The 18,403-nt window shown below is 38.5% G+C and overlaps 1 protein-coding gene across 1 annotated transcript in view; it reads left to right on the top strand.

Moving 5' to 3' along the window:
* BMP2K (BMP2 inducible kinase) overlaps positions 1 to 18,403 on the top strand; it is a 115,691-nt gene that overhangs the window by 28,761 nt on the left and 68,527 nt on the right.

Raw genomic sequence — 18,403 nt, 5'->3', positions numbered from 1 at the left:
CCTGTTTTTTTTTTTTTTTTTTTTTTTTCTCAAGCTTCTCAAATTGTTGCAAGCTTTTGGGTAGTTTTCAGACTTCTGAAAAAATTGTTTTTTTTTTTTTTAATTTTATTTATTTATGATAGTCACAGAGAGAGAGAGGCGCAGAGACACAGGCAGAGGGAGAAGCAGGCTCCATGCACCGGGAGCCCGATGTGGGATTCGTTCCCGGGTCTCCAGGATCGCGCCCTGGGCCAAAGGCAGGCGCCAAACCGCTGCGCCACCTAGGGATCCCTGTTTTTTTTTTTTTTTTTAAAGATTTATTTTAGAGAGTATAATTAGGGGAGGGGGCAAAGGGAAAGGGAGAGAGAGGAGGGGAAGCACATTCTTCATCAAGCATGGAGGCTCAACACAGGGCTTGATCCCAGGACCCTGAGACCACATGAGATGAGCTGAAACCAAGAGCCGCTTAATCAACTGAGCCACCAGGTGCCCCTAGTTTGATCTTTTGATAAATATACAAATAAATGAGTATTGTTTTACCAAGTGGTCCCTAGAAGCTCAATTTTTGTTCACTGATAAAGATGTTTCTTGTGACACATTTTAGAAGTCATTTAGGAAATGACAGGACTAGTTATTTTATAGAATTGAACTCTCATGTGTACTGGTTTCCATATACTGTTTTTTTTTCACCAAAAAACCTTTGAAATCTATCAAAACTTTGTTTTCTCTTGATTTGTTTAGTGACAGCTTATTAACTGCTTTTGAAATTCTGTCCAGTCTCAAGAAGTGGAAAATTTCCCATGTTGTAGTTACTGAAAAGAATTTATGATGGTCTCATAAAGAAGTGTTAGAGAACTGTGTTACATTATGGCAATGATGTGAAAAACCTGTGTTGGTAACCTGGGTGACAGTATTCATGTTTGAGCATCTGGGCATATAGTATCTACATATACAAATACATAATTTTGTTTAGTATCCTAAGGTGGATCCCAAAGGGTATTAAGCATTATAGGAAACTATCTATATGATACTGGTCTACTTTATCTTACGGTTATCTAATACTCCAAACGTAGGAGTATCATAATGCTAAATCACTGATTTTGGTTTTTAAGTTTCTACCTTGGAAACATTTTATATACATAGTTCTCAGTTAATAAGAAATCCATGATATTTGGATTCTTATGGAAATAATCTTATAAATGATGGCTAGCTTCCAAGGCCTGACCCCAGGGCTAATGTAACTGATGCTTTAGGATTCTGAACTGCAAACAAAAGGAACCCATCTCAGATTAGTTTACCAAAAGGGAATTTTATTGGTTGAAAGACAGAAACTTGGTACCTTGAATTCAGCTGTACCTGAAGGCAGCTAAGATTATTTGGTATATAGTGTATTATGGGTTATATTAGCATTTTTGTAATGCCTACACAAAATACCATCCCATGTAATGTTATTTGTGTCATCATTTGCATTTTATAGAAATACAGGTTTCCATATCTTTACTAATGTCCTTATGGTAGAATTTTATAAATAAAATCATGAAGGGGACTCCTGGGTGGCTCAGTGGTTGAACGACTGCCTTCAACTCGGTGTGATCCCGGGGTCCTGGGATCAAGTCCCATGTCGGGCTCCCTGTGAGGAGCCTGCTTCATCCCTCACCTGTGTCTCTGTCTCTCTCTCTGTCTCATGAATAAATGAATAAAATCTTTAAAAAAAATCATGAGGAAAAGTATGAATATTTTAAGGCTCTTGATATATGATTATGGTGGTAATATTTTACTAATTTACACATCCACCAAGAGCATATAAAAAGATTATACAAGACTATTGATTATAAAACATCCTTGGTATGAAATATGATTTTTTGTGGGGGGGATTTTTTTTATATGGGAACACAACTGTTCTCATTGTATCTATAAATAATGATAAAAGATGAAAACTCAGGTACAAATAAGGATAAATAAGATATCTCTTGCATTGATCTCTTCTCTGGACTTTACATCTGGAAATCTAATTGTCACTTCATATCTCCAGTTGAATGTCCAGTAGGCCATCTTTGACGTAACATGTCCAAACTGTGCTCTTGATAATTCTGCCCCAAACGTTCCCTGTTTGTCAAGAACTATTAAGAATTTGAGATTTTATCCTATTTGTAATTTGACAGGTTAGCCTGCCATAGTTAACATGAATGCTGTCGGAAAACATGAGACAAAGGATTTTATTACAACAATAACTATAGCCAGAGGATCAGCATTTGCTCTAGTTTCCAGAGCCTCAGTTCCCACAGGGCTATGTAAAAGGATCCAGGTGATGCCTGTGCATACAGTGGATTGCATTATAGGAGAGGAACCCTGAGTTTAGGGAAGTAGAACCTTTTAAAATATATATTAGTCTGCCCCAGAGAAGGTATGGGGGAGACATTGTTATCTTTAGTATGCTAGGCAGTAAACAAAACTGCCCTTTGCTCCAGAGGGAATATACAGGCTGCATCTTCTAAAGCTGTTACTATGCAATCTTGAAAAGATAGTCCAACACAAAGGTAGCTAGTGCCTCTGCTTACAAGATATGTAGAAATGAGACACTGATGTTGACTTGTTTTCCAGTACATCTTCTCCATCTCAGTTAATGCTGATTTCATCCTTCCAGTCCCTCAGTCCAGAAATCTTGAAGACATTTTTAACTCCCCTTTTTCTCTTGTATCTCACATCCAGTCTATCAGGAAGTCTTGTCCACTCTGCCTTCAAAGTTTATCTAGAATTTTTTTTTTTTTTTGTTTCTCACTATTCCTACTGCCTTTTTCAAAACCATTACCATGTTTTAACAGAATTATTGTGGTAGCCTACTACCTGGCTTTCCTAATTCTAATCTTCACTCCTATTCCCACACAGTAGCCAGAATGGTCATATTAAAATAGCAGTTCAGACATGTCTCTCACCAATTTAGAGCTCTCCAGTGGCTTCTTATTTTACTTGGAATGAAAGCCAAAAATCTTTACTCTCATCGACACATAAGACCCTGTGTGGTCTGGCTCCCTTTTATCTCATTGAATTCCTTTTTTGTTTTCTCTTTGTTCACTTGGCTTTAGGCTTTCCTGTCCCTTTGCTGTTCTCCAGACATATCAGTCAGGCTCCCTGTCTTAGGGCCTTCGCACAACCTATTTTCTCTACCTGGAATGCACTTGTCCTGATATCCATATGGCTCATTCTCTCACTTTCTATCTTTACTTAAAATTTGTCCCAGGCCATTCCCATGCATTTAGATTAAATATTTCAACCCCCCCCTCCTGCCAACGCAGTTTTCCAGTCTACTATCCATCTCCACTTAATTTTCTTCTTCTCAGAATGTATCACTATCTCCTATATAGTGTATATTTTACTTGTTTATTTTGTTTCAGTCACTCTAGAATGTAAGCTAACAAAGGGCAAGAGGGTTTCTCTGAATTTTTTATAGTTTTGATTCTAGCACCTAGTATAGTACGTGGCACCTTGTGAGCAGTTAATATATATTGTTGAATGGTGAATGGATGATTTACGTGGTTTAGAAGTGAAATACTGTTTTCAGAATTTATGTTGTATATTAGGAGTATAATGAACAGTGGGAACATAGGAAAATGATGAATCAGATTGCTTTTTTTTTAAATCAGATTGCTTTTTATTCACAGATGATCAATGTAGTAATTCTAGCTTATCAGTTAAAACACCTTTCAGCAGAACCATTTTATTAATGTTAAGTCATTCACTTAAATATTTGAGTGCCAGGCAAGGTGGCATTCAAACATTGATGATACTATGATTTAAAAAGTGTACACAGTCTCTGTTCTTATGGAATTTACACCCTGTTGAGAGTGGCACTGAATGAGTATATAACAAATTGTGGCAGGTAAGTTTTTAGAATTTCCTGTTGTAGAGTTTGCAAACTCAGATGCCTGCACAGGCCAGGCAGATAATGTAAAAGTGAAGTGGCCCAGTGAATAATACATTGAAACAGTAGGGAGGAGAGAGTTCAGAGGCACTGAAAGGCACACATCTATTGTAAAGACGTACTTACAGCTCCATCTGATTGATGGATGTCATGTGGGAATGAGGACCCACTGTTTCCTTATCTCCAAGTTTTTTTAAGAGAAACTGAAAATGTAGGTTGTCATCTGAAATATCACAATCTTCTAAGGTACTGAACAGTCCAAACATTGTTTTGACCTAAGGCCTCTTCTTTATAAGGAATATTGCCTTTTTTTTTTTTTTAAGATTTTATTTATTCATGAGAGACACACAGAGACAGAGACACAGGCAGAGGGAGAAGCAGGCTCCATGCAGGGAGCCCGATGTCAGACTCGATCCCAGGACCCCGGGATCATGACCACAGCCAAAGGCAGACGCTCAACCACTGAGCCACCTAGGTGTCCCCAGAAATGCTGCATCTTAAGTAAGGTTCTATCAGGAAGAAAGCTCTGGGAGTGGGGAAGGCATTGTTTTCTCTTGATTATCTGTTTTTCTTTTGTTTCTCCTCAGTTTTAATGTTTTTCCTAGGTCCTCTCGTATGTAATTATATAGCTAGACTTTTCTTCTGACATAACTAACCAGGACAGATGTGGATGTAAAAATTATTAGAAGGTGAGGTTTATGGAAGGGGGAAGGAAGGACTTGTGACTCCCATCTTTTCAGCTTTGTGTTATTGGACTAGCTGCTTACCTTCTTTCTAAGTGTTTATTCCTGATATGTACAATGGGAATATCAGTTAAACTGCCCATGATATTATGAGTGATAAATAAGTTAATGTACTTGGAAGTGCTCTGTATAGTGTTAGCACTATATGAATGCTATACTTTTGCCTTTTCTTCTCTAACTTCCCTTCTTGTTCCCTGCCTAATCAAATGTACCTGACTCATTCTTTCATTGCCTTGTACTAGATAGCACTTACTGATACGATAACTTTGGCAAGCATTTAAGTTAGTAATCCTCTTTAGGAGTATTTTCACTTTTATTTTTTAAAATATTTTTTATAGATTTTATTCTGAGAGAGAGAGAGAGAGAGAGAGAGAGAGAGAGAGAGAGAGAGAGAGGCAGAGACACAGGCAGAGGGAGAAGCAGGTTCCATGCAGGGAACCCGACGTGGGACTCGATCCTGGGTCCCCAGGATCATGCCCGGCTGAAGGTGGCGTTAAACCGCTGGGCCACCGGTGCTGCCCTATTTTCACTTTTAAAAGAAACTTTCGAAGTCACTGCCTTAACTTAAAGTAATGAAACTCTGATGTATCACAGGCCAGTGGACATTGGTTAGGAGGATCATTTTTCTGGCTCAAATCCCACAGCAAAATAAGTGCATGTTTTACTTATCTTGAAGATACTTTTCAAATGACATTGTTTTCTTTGGCAGTGGTTGAAACCAGAAGTTACTGACAGCTTGGTATTTCCTCTGTCTTGTTGATTTGCATGATGTATAATGATATACACAGTACAGAAAAACCACATGTAATTCTGTCCTTCCATCTTTCTTCTTCCATTCCCTAGGAAAACAAACTTAATAGGAGTAAACACTACTAAAGCCCAGTCTTTCATAAACATGAAATGCTTGTGTGTGTCAAGATGTTGGAGCTATAGGTATCTAGGATACCATAAACATTTTCTGTGGCAAGAGACTTATGTTGCCTTTGGGGGAAATTGTGAGTCTGTATAATCAGCAGCAGTGTATTTCTTGTAAAATAATAATTCTCGGTGGTGGTGGTGGTGGTGGTGTTGGATGGTAAGGGACAGAGGAATTACCTGGGGAAAAACATCCTGTGTTTCTTGTTCTTTCTCTTCCAACTTTGTCATGAAAAATTTAAAATAATATGGAAAAGTTTAAGGAATAGTATAATGAATAACCATATGCTCATCATCTAGAGACAACTACTAATAACATTTTACAACATTTTCTTTATACATTTCTGAAAACACATGAATAATTACTCTAAACACATGACTGTGTCTTAGAAGAATTATTGTTCTCAGATGGAACAGAGGTACTGTGATTAGAGGATAATGAATACATTTTAAGAATGTGTATGTGTTTAAATACCCATTAAATACTAATAAGTAAAATGATATGCTTTAAGATTTATTAGGTGAAAGGTTTCTAACAAAAGTACTTTGTAGGTAATGCTGTTTACTTCATATTGACTCACATCAGGAAACACATAATGTCAATATTAATGCAATATTAGTGACTTTCAGATTTCTCCCTTATATTTTTTTCCTTATGGTACTTTGGCATCATGGGGTTATCCTATTTTTCATCAGCCGTCATCTTGAATTTTTGCATACATTGATGATCCTTACTGAATTAGTTTCTTAATATTGTACTTCTCAATTTCGATACCTTTTCCTCCCAACTCCACTGACAGTCTATCATTTTTGGGAATGAGTAGTGTCTTTCAGTGTGTTGGGCAAGAAAATAGCTCGAGAACCGTGGTTATAGGAGACATTTCATGGTAATTCTATATTTATATAACTTCTGCCAACTTGGATTTTCAGTTGTCTGGAAAGTGTTGATTAGGAGCTAAGAGAAGCTTACCGAATGTAAATTATCCCTGATGAAATTAATTTCTTATAGTGACTAGGAAAGTTCTTTTACCTGTCACGTTTTGTCAAAGAAATTAGGGTATCTTAGTTTTTATAAGGCTTTATAAAAAAAAACCTCATTTTTTTCATTTGCAAGCATTTAGTTTACTTCAAAAGTGATTTGAACAGTTGTATTATGAACACATTTTGATTATTCATTTTGCACTTACTATTATGTAAAATCTTCATCAAGTTGCTTAATACCTAATGGAAGAGGCAGATTGATGAGCAGAAGATCAAGTATGCTGATAGGGTATGGACCAGAAGCTGTGATGAGAGTTTTAAGGAAGTGCTGTGTAACTTATAAGGATTTCTAATTGTATGAACGAGTACATATTTACTAAGTACTTAATTTAGCATTGCATGTCTCCAAAATATTTGATGTTGACTTCAGACCTTTCTGGATTATTGAAAATCCATTCTGAATTAGGGTTAGATTTTAAAGTTTCTTATTTGTTGCTTCATATGGTGTATTTCTCATTTTCCTAAGTAGGAGATAAAATACATCCATAACTACTAAGTAGTTGCATTCCAACAACAATTCTCTGACACTAAACTGGGTGTCCTACAAATTAAAGGGCTCAGTCCCAGTAGATTGCCCTTATTTCAGATGCCTAGGGGCCCTCAGCACTTCTGATGACCGGCTTGAATACAAATTTGGGGTTTCCCATGACTCTTCTTCAGATTTGATAATTTGTTAAATGACTCAGAATTTAGGAAAGTGCTATATACTTATGATTGTCATTTTATTATAAAGGATACAAATGAATAACCAAAATGAACAGGTACAGAAGGCAAGAGATAAGGTATGGAAGGGTCTCCTAGTGTGGGAGCTTCTGTCTACATGGAGGCAGGTGTGCCACTCTCTGGGCACGTCAGAGTGTTCACCAACCAGGAAATTCTCTGAACTTTGTTATTCGGAAATTTTATTGAGGCTTCTTTACATAGGCAAAATTGATTAAGTCACTGACCATGTGATTGAACTCACTTTCTAAATCCTCTTTTCTTCTCAGAGGTTGGGAAGTGGAGTGAAAGGAGAGGCAGGAGGCTAAACAGTTCCAACTCTCTAGTTATGTAGTAGGTTTTTCTGGGGCCAGCCTCCAACCTAAAGCTAGGGGGCCCCACCACTATGTTTCTCATTAGTATAAACAGCACACTTCTGTCAGGGAATACCAAGGGTTTTTGAAGCTCTGTGCCAGGAACTGGGGACAGAGTCCATATATATTTTGTATTTTTATGTATGTAGAGTCACAATAATGCTTTCATTAAAATAATCAACTTGTAGGATTACAAGTCTACCCTAGAATGAATTGGGGAAGGGTTCATTTAATTGTTGTTTTGAGTAACTCTAGAGGGTTGCTTTCATTAGACACAAATTTCAAGAAACCAAAACATAAAGGTAGCTTATTGTGTTTAGGGGGGAGAAATAGAGTTATTTTTTAGCCTTCATTTATCTTAAATTTTCAAGTCTTTAAAATGTAATTTACAAAGCTAATTTTGATTTGAATTATGTATGACATTTCATGAATACTTGGATCTACAAACGATTTGGGGCATGTTTATGTAGGTAAATGTTGTCTTTTTGAATCTTAACTGTGTTTATATTAGTTTATCAAGGCATGTGTTTATTTCCATTCTTTGTATTCTTGAAAATGTGTAAATCTAACCTTCATAAGATGGAGTAGTAGTAATAGCAGCAGTACAATAGTAATCACAGTAGTAGTAACTATAATAGCTACCATCTATGAAATAGGTGATATTAAGCACTTTACATACATAATCTCTTTCACTGTTTACAGTAGTCTTGTGAGATCTTATTATGTTTCCAAATGCATGAGGACACTAGGGGTCAGAAGTTAACATGCCTTATGTTCATGTAATTAGTAACAGTGGAGTTAATATTTAATTCCAAGTCTGACTCCAAAAGCCTTGCTCCTCCTCCTCTCTTGCTATGATGGATTCTAAGAAAAAATTTAGTGGAGCATTTTGCCATCGTTCATTGATTAATTCGTCCAATAAATAATAATCTTGTGCCCATTAACTTATACCAGGCATTAGTCTGTCTTCCATTTATACCTAGCCGTGTTTATTACTTCAAAACTTCTAACCTCTCATAGTGTCTGTTGTTAATATAAAGGCTCAAACACTATTTCATTTCTCTGGTTAGTCTCTTCTTCAAGATGATGATTTTGGAATAGTCTTACTATATAATCAAGGGGTTTTTTGGGGGCCGTCTTCTGGACATTTTTATTTGGCTATTCTTAGTATTATTTATATGTTTATCTTGCAGTGATTGTCTTACTGTGATCGCTTTAGAAATAGAAGACTATTGAAGCAACTATAAAGTTTTCAGATTAATTTCAGCTAGACAATGAAGTATTTGGTAAAATGACACCATTAGTATGTAATATGCTTATTTAAAAATAGTATGAGCTTAATTATGCTTACACATTCACTTACTGCTTGTGAGGTGGCCAGATGATATTGAAGCCAGCCCAAACTAAGGCAAATTTGCAGTCATTAAAAATTTTTTTTTGTGTGGCATTTAGGATCTTTTCTATCCTGAACCTTCTGAAGTTTGTTGATGATGAGCCTTGATATGGATCTTTTTTGTTTGTTCATCATGCTTGGTATTTACTGGGTTAGTGCTTTTAAAAAAAATAATTAAATTTTAAATTAAAAAAAATCAGTGTAATTAACATACATTGTTATATTAGTTTCAGGTGTACAATATAGTGATCCAGCAACTCTATACCTTCCTCAGTGCTCATCACAATAAATCTACTCTTTATTCCATTCATCTGTTTCATCCATACCCACACACTTCCCCTCTCTATAGTTAAGAGTCTGTCTCTTTTTTCTTTGTTTTGTTTCTTAAATTCCACATATGAGTGAAATCACATGGTATGTGTCTTTCTCTGCCTTATTCCTTTAGCATTATACCCTCTAGATCCATTCATGTTGTTGCAAATGGCAAGATTTCAGATTTCATTCTTTTTTTTTAAGATTTAATTTATTTATTCATGAGAGACACAGGGAGAGAGAGACAGAGACATAGGCAGAGGGAGAAGCAGGCTCCATGCAGGAAGCCCGATGTGGGACTCGATCCCAGGACTCTGGGATCATGCCGTGAGCTGAAGGCAGTCGCTCAACCAACCAGAGCCACCCAGGTGTCCCAGATTTCATTCTTTTTATGACTAATATCCCAATGTATATATATATTGGGTTAGCCCTTATAGAAACCCATATACTTCAAGTTTGGGATGTATGTGTATGTATTGTATCTTTGATAGACTTTTATTTTCTCTTTCTGAAACTTCTGTTACTGTGATGTTAGACCTTTGGACTTGTACTTCCAGTTGGCAAATTACCATCTGTACCAAAGGAAATGCAGGGAAGATAAAGAAATGAAGAAACTGGTTCTGTCATTCATGTTTTCCTTTTTTCATGTTATCTCTCTGAACACATTTGAGGGGAGTTACAAATATATGCACCATCAGTAAATTAAAAGTAAGACATAGAAAAATGATGGCTTTTAATAGGAGGAATGGTTTATCAGGAAGGAAAGTTAGTCTGTAGAAATATATACCTTATGTTCATACACAATTACCAGAGGCACCTGGCATCTACAGAGTTTTACAAGGTGGTATTCAGTCAGGTGCAAGGTATACTGTAATTCTTTTAATACTGTTAAGTGAAACAAATTTAGGTTGGCTTAAAAGCTACTCCTTCATTTAAATGTGATTACTTTTTGTGTTGGGTTGGGGACAAAAGAGGTGATATTTAAATTAGTCTGTGGAATGGTTTCACATGTGAACCCCATGTCCTACCCTGGAAACAAACTAGGGGAGGCTGATAATCATTGCTTTTCATAATATATACCCACAAAATGGAAGGAATGCCAATATTATATTCTATTATATGATTTATAGATTGCAAAAGATGCCAATAATTTTTCTTCTCATGTTAACTTGCATAAATACACATTTATTTCCCGTTTTACTCTGTCAGATCAATATCTGTTATTCTTGTATTTTCTTGGGATTTTGAGCACATTTGGAATACTTTACCCTCATAGTCCTATATTTGGAATTATAAATAAAGCTTTAACAACTGTGCCTTGACTTAGACTTGAACTGTATATTGAATTGGACAACATAATAAGTGGAATTTGCGGTTAACTGCCAGTAACCTTGTGGTATATGTATGCAATGAGTTGAGAATTAAAGTACGAGGAGGAGGGACAAGACGGCGGAAGAGTAGGGTCCCCAAGTCACCTGTCCCCACCAAATTACCTAGATAACCTTCAAATCATCCTGAAAATCTACAAATTCGGCCTGAGATTTAAAGAGAGAAAGGCTGGAATGCTACAGTGAGAACAGTTCGCGCTTCTATCAGGTAGGAAGACGGGGAAAAAGAAATAAAGAAAGAAAAGGCCTCCCAGGGGGAGGGGCCCCGCGAGGAGCCGGGCTGAGGCCGGGGCGAGTGTCCCCAGGACAGGAGAGCCCCGTCCCGGAGAAGCAGGAGCTGCACCAACCTTCCCGGGCGGAAAGGGGCTCGCAGGGAGGTGGAGCAGGACCCAGGAGGGCGGGGATGCCCTCGGGCTCCCTGGGACACTAACAGACACCTGCACCCCCGGAGAGTGCGCGGAGCTCCCTAAGGGCTGCAGCGCGCACGGCGGGGCCGGAGCAGCTCGGAGGGGCTCGGGCGGCGGCTCCGCGGAGGGGGCTGCGGGGCGGGAGCCGAATCCACCAGCGCAGGCCCCGGAGCACAGGGCGCCGGGACACAGCCCGGGATCCGGCCTCCCCCGGGACAGGCAGAGGCCGGGAGGGCCCAGGACAGCAAGGACGCTCCTGCCCGGAGCTGAGCAGATCAGCGGCCCCGCCCCGGAGCCTCCAGGCCCTGCGTATGGAGAGCTCTGGGGTTACTGCGGGGGCTGACTCCAGGGCTGCAGAGCTGGCCCCGCCACTGCGGCTGTTCCTCCTGGGGCCTCACGGGGTAAACAACCCCCACTGAGCCCTGCACCAGGCAGGGGCAGAGCAGCTCCCCCAAGTGCTAACACCTGAAAATCAGCACAACAGGCCCCTCCCCCAGAAGACCAGCTAGATGGACCAGTTCCAGGGGAAGTCAAGGGACTTACAGTATACAGAATCAGAAGACACTCCCCCGTGGTTTTTTGTTTTGTTTTGTTTTGCTTTTCTTTTTTTCTTTTTGATTTCTGATTGCTTCCCCCACCCCCCATTTTTTTTTTTACCTTTCTTTCTTTTTCTTTCTCTTTTTCTTCTCTTTTTTCTTCTTTTTCTTTTTTCTTTTTCTGTTTTCTTCCCTTCTCTCCTCTCTTTTTCTCCTTTTCCCAATACAACTTGATTTTGGCCACTCTGCACTTAGCAGAATGACTAGAAGGAAAACCTCACCTCAAAAGAAAGAATCAGAAACAGTTCTCTCTCCCACAGAGTTACAAAATCTGGATTACAATTCAATGTCAGAAAGCCAATTCAGAAGCACTATTATACAGCTACTGGTGGCTCTAGAAAAAAGCATAAAGGACTCAAGAGACTTCATGACTGCAGAATTTAGATCCAATCAGGCAGAAATTAAAAATCAATTGAATGAGATGCAATCCAAACTAGAAGTCCTAACGACGAGGGTTAACGAGGTGGAAGAACGAGTGAGTGACATAGAAGACAAGTTGATGGCAAAGAGGGAAACTGAGGAAAAAAGAGACAAAAAAGACCAAGAAGATAGATTAAGGGAAATAAACGATAGCCTGTGGAAGAAAAACCTACGTTTAATTGGGTTCCCGAGGGTGCCGAAAGGGACAGAGGGCCAGAATAATGTATTTGAACAAATCATAGCTGAAAACTTTCCTAATCTGGGAAGGGAAACAGGCATTCAGATCCAGGAAATAGAGAGATCCCCCCCTAAAATCAATAAAAACCGTTCAACACCTGACATTTAATAGTTAAGCTTGCAAATTCCAAAGATAAAGAGAAGATCCTTAAAGCAGCAAGAGACAAGAAATCCCTGACTTTTATGGCGAGGAGTATTAGGGTAACAGCAGACCTCTCCACAGAGACCTGGCAGGCCAGAAAGGGCTGGCAGGATATATTCAGGGTCCTAAATGAGAAGAACATGCAACCAAGAATACTTTATCCAGCAAGGCTCTCATTCAGAATGGAAGGAGAGATAAAGAGCTTCCAAGACAGGCAGGAACTGAAAGAATATGTGACCTCCAAACCAGCTCTGCAAGAAATTTTAAGGGGGACTCTGAAAATTCTCCTTTAAGAAGAAGTTCAGTGGAACAATCCACAAAAACAAGGACTGAATAGATATCATGATGACACTAAACTCATACCTTTCAATAGTAACTCTGAACATGAACGGGCTTAATGACCCCATCAAAAGGCGCAGGGTTTCAGACTGGATAAAAAAGCAGGACCCATCTATTTGCTGTCTACAAGAGACTCATTTTAGACAGAAGGACACCTACAACCTGAAAATAAAAGGTTGGAGAACCATTTACCATTCAAATGGTCCTCAAAAGAAAGCAGGGGTAGCCATGCTTATATCAGATAAACTAAAATTTACCCCAAAGACTGTAGTGAGAGATGAAGAGGGACACTATATCATACTTAAAGGATCTATCCAACAAGGGGACTTAACAATCCTCAATATATATGCCCTGAAGTGGGAGCTACCAAATATATAAACCAATTAATAACCAAAGTGAAGAAATACTTAGATAATAACACACTTACACTTGGTGACTTCAATCTAGCTCTTTCTATACTAATACACTTATACTTGGTGACTTCAATCTAGCTCTTTCTATACTCGATAGGTGTTCTAAACACAACATCTCCAAAGAAACGAGAGCTTTAAATGATACACTAGACCAGATGGATTTCACAGATATCTACAGAACTTTGAATCCAAACTCAACTGAATACACATTCTACTCAAGTGCACATGGAACTTTCTTCAGAATAGACCACATACTGGGTCCAAATCGGGTCTGAACCGATACCAAAAGATTGGGATCATCCCCTGCATATTCTCAGACCGTAATGCCTTGATTTTAGAACTAAATCACAGCAAGAAGTTTGGAAGGACCTCAAACATGTGGAGGTTAAGGGCCATCCTGCTAAAAAATGAAAGGGTCAACCAGGAAATTAAGGAAGAATTTAAAAGATTCATGGAAACTAACGAGAATGAAGATACAACCCTTCAAAATCTTTGGGATGCAGCAAAAGCAGTCCTGAGCGGGAAATACATCGCAATACAAGCATCCATCCAAAAACTGGAAAGAACTCAAATACAAAAGCTAACCTTACACCTAAAGGAGCTAGAGAAAAAACAGCAAATAGATCTTACACCCAGCAGAAGAAGAGAGTTAATGAAGATTCGAGCAGAACTCAACGAAATCGAGACCAGAACAACTGTGGAACAGATCAACAGAACCAGGAGTTGGTTTTTTGAAATAATTAATAAGATAGATAAACCATTAGCCAGCCTTATTAAAAAGAGAGAAGACTCAAATTAATAAAATCATGAATGAGAAAGGAGAGATCACTACCAACACCAGGGAAATACAAATGATTTTAAAAACATATTATGAACAGCTATACGCCAATAAATTAGGCAATCTAGAAGAAATGGACGCATTCCTGGAAAGCCACAAACTACCAAAACTGGGACAGGAAGAAATAGAAAAGCTGAACAGGCCAATAACCAGGGAGGAAATTGAAGCAGTCATCAAAATCCTCCCAAGACACAAGAGTCCAGGGCCAGATGGCTTCCCAGGGGAATTCTATCAAACGTTTAAAGAAGAAACCATACCTATTCTACTAAAGCTGTTTGGAAAGATAGAAAGAGATGGAATACTTCCAAATTCGTTCTATGAGGCCAGCATCACCTTAATTCCAAAACCAGACAAAGACCCCACCAAAAAGGAGAATTACAGGCCAATATCCCTGATGAACATGGATGCAAAAATTCTCAACAAGATACTAGCCAATAGGATCCAACAGTACATTAAGAAAATTATTCACCATGACCAAGTAGGATTTATCCCCGGGACACTAGGCTGGTTCAACACTCGTAAAACAATCAATGTGATTCATCATATCAGCAAGAGAAAAACCAAGAACCATATGATCCTCTCATTAGATGCGGAGAAAGCATTTGACAAAATACAACATCCATTCCTGATCAAAACTGTTCAGAGTGTAGGGATAGAGGGAACATTCCTCAACATCTTAAAAGCCATCTACGAAAAGCCCACAGCAAATATCATTCTCAATGGGGAAGCACTGGGAGCCTTTCCCCTAATATCAGGAACACAACAGGGATGTCCACTCTCACCACTGCTAGTCAACATAGTACTGGAAGTCCTAGCCTCAGCAATCAGACAACAAAAAGACATTAAAGGCATTCAAATTGGCAAAGAAGAAGTCAAACTCTCCCTCTTCGCCGATGACATGATACTCTACATAGAAAACCCAAAAGCCTCCACCCCAAGATTGCTAGAACTCATACAGCAATTTGGTAGCATGGCAGGATACAAAATCAATGCCCAGAAGTCAGTGGCATTTCTATACACTAACAATGAGACTGAAGAAAGAGAAATTAAGGAGTCAATCCCATTTACAATTGCACCCAAAAGCATAAGATACCTAGGAATAAACCTAACCAAAGAGGTAAAGGATCTATACCCTAAAAACTGTAGAACACTTCTGAAAGAAATTGAGGAAGACACAAAGAGATAGAAAAATATTCCATGCTCATGGATTGGCAGGATTAGTATTGTGAAAATGTCAATGTTACCCAGGGCAATTTACACGTTTAATGCAATCCCTATCAAAATACCATGGACTTTCTTCAGAGAGTTAGAACAAGTTATTTTAAGATTTGTGTGGAATCAGAAAATACCCCGAATAGCCAGGGGAATTTTAAAAAAGAAAACCATATCTGGGGGCATCACAATGCCAGATTTCAGGTTGTACTACAAAGCTGTGGTGATTGAGACAGTGTGATACTGGCACAAAAACAGACACATGGATCAATGGAACAGAATAGAGAACCCAGAAGTGGACCCTGAACTTTATGGTCAACTAATAGTCCATAAAGGAGGAAAAAAGTCTCTTCAATAAGTGGTGCTGGGAAAATTGGACATCCACATGCAGAAGAATGAAACTAGACCACTCTCTTGCACCAGACACAAAGATAAACTCAAAATGGATGAAAGATCTAAATGTGAGACAAGATTCCATCAAAATCCTAGAGGAGAACACAGGCAACACCCTTTTTGAACTTGGCCACAGTAACTTCTTGCAAGATACATCCACGAAAGCAAAAGAAACAAAAGCAAAAATGAACTATTGGGACTTCATCAAGATAAGAAGCTTTTGCACAGCAAAGGATACAGTCAACAAAACTCAAAGACAACCTACAGAATGGGAGAAGATATTTGCAAATGACGTATCAGATAAAGGGCTAGTTTCCAAGATCTATAAAGAACTTATGAAACTCAACACCAAAGAAACAAACAATCCAATCATGAAATGGGCAAAAGACATGAAGAGAAATCTCACAGAGGAAGAGATAGACATGGCCAATATGCACATGAGAAAATGCTCTGCATCACTCCCCATCAGGGAAATACAAATCTAAACCACAATGAGATTCCACCTCACACCAGTGAGAATGGGGAAAATTAACAAGGCAGGAAACCACAAATGTTGGAGAGGATGCGGAGAAAAGGGAACCCTCTTACACTGTTGGTGGGAATGTGAACTGGTGCAGCCACTCTGGAAAACTGTGTGGAGGTTCCTCAAAGAGTTAAAAATAGACCTGCCCTACGACCCAGCAATTGCACTGTTGGGGATTTACCCCAATGATACAGATGCAGGGAAACGCCGGGACACCTGTACTCCGATGTTTCTAGCAGCAATGTCCACAATAGCCAAACTGTGGAAGGAGCCTCGGTGTCCATCGAAAGATGAATGGATAAAGAAGATGTGGTTTATGTATACAATGGAATATTCCTCAGCCATTAGAAACGACAAATACCCACCGTTTGCTTCAACGTGGATGGAACTGGAGGGTATTATGCTGAGTGAAGTAAGTCAATCGGAGAAGGACAAACATTGTATGTTCTCATTCATTTGGGGAATATAAATAATAGTGAGAGGAAATATAAGGGAAGGGAGAAGAAATGTGTGGGAAATATCAGAAAGGGAGACAGAACATGAAGACTCCTAACTCTGGGAAACGAACTAGGGGTGGTGGAAGGGGAGGAGGGTGGGGGGTGGGGGTGAATGGGTGACGGGTACTGAGGGGGGCACTTGATGGGATGAGCACTTGGTGTTATTCTGTATGCTGGTTTATTGAACACCAATAAAAAATAAATTTATTATAAAAAAAAAGTTCATGATAATGTAGTCAAAACTCTAGATAAAAATTTTGAGGGACTGATGAATGATTGATCGTGAATGATTTCTCTGAGGAAAAATGTGTGTTGAAGAATGTGGTAGATATGGATTGGTGGCAAACAGATGATGCTCCTCTCTTGGATTATTGTAATGTCTTAACTAATTACTTCCCACTAAGTGCATTCTTCAAACAAATAATATTAGCTGATTAATAATCAGAAAATGCTGGAAAATATAATATTTGGAGAAATATAAATAAATTATTCCTTTTCATTCTCAAAGCAGGCACTCTTAATGACCATTATTTACTTTGTTTATGTAGAAATCCGTTGATGAACACATTATCTCTCTATTTAGAAAACTTAATGTCTGGTGGGATCTATGTCTAATTTCAAATTAGTGAAACTATCAAACTTTAACTTTTAGGAATAGAAGTTTTATGAAAACTTAAAATTTTTCCTTAATTTATAGGCATAAATTTGTGGGTGGTTAAGAATGAATATATAGGATCCATGACTCTCGGAACTTAATCTCTGTTTCAAAGGATATGTAACTAGGGTGTACATCGGGACTAACTGGGAGACTACTCTCCATTAATACTCCCCAGTTAATAACCAGTGTACATTATTATATACTTAAGAGAACGTATACACAGGTAGAGTAATATAAAGTATAGGGGACTTTTTAGCTGCGCGTGCGCGCACACACACAGACGGCCTGACTGGAGCTTTCTGATTCAGACTTGGGGTCAGAACTTGGAAAACTGTTCAAGATAAATTCATTCTTTCTTTCTGTTACCAGCTCACCAGGCAATTCTGATGCATAGCTGTGTTTGGGAAGCATGGTTGTAGGTGAATCTCTAGATAAATATCTCTAAACAAATGCTGTTTAAATGATTTATCTTGATCTCATTCTACCTCCTTACTTGGATCTAACTTCTAGCATTTTTTGGAATTTTTAAAAAATTAAATAAAATTTGAGTAGTTGAAGTAGTACTTTATTAGTGCTACTAATTTCTTAATGTTTACATTTAAAATTAATGCTAAGTGAACTTTAAAAAAATTCCTTGCAGTGTTAGAGGTTTTACTTCAAATACCTTTCCCAAATATCATCTTTTTCTTTCCTGGTAACAACCTTATGAATTAGGTGATTTGATTTCCCCTACATTGTTTACATGGAAATCCAGATCTACAAGGTGAGAGTTTTACAGTTTGTTGGAATTGCAGCAGGGGACATGGAGGCCCCAAATTGAATCCATACTGATTCTGGAGTGTCTTAGGAACTCTTCTTTTCCCTTATCATTTATCCCTAGTAGTTAACTTTTCCTTTGACTAATTTGCATTGAGTCAGAGTGCAGGTGCCTTAGCATTGGTTAGTATGTTGCTTTATACAGGCTA

The sequence above is a fragment of the Nyctereutes procyonoides genome, unplaced genomic scaffold, assembly GCF_905146905.1.
Source record: "Nyctereutes procyonoides isolate TBG_1078 unplaced genomic scaffold, NYPRO_anot_genome, whole genome shotgun sequence".
Classification (NCBI taxonomy): Eukaryota; Metazoa; Chordata; class Mammalia; order Carnivora; family Canidae; genus Nyctereutes; species Nyctereutes procyonoides.
Note: the sequence above shows the minus strand (reverse complement) of the source record. Positions and strands in the feature narration are given on the sequence as shown.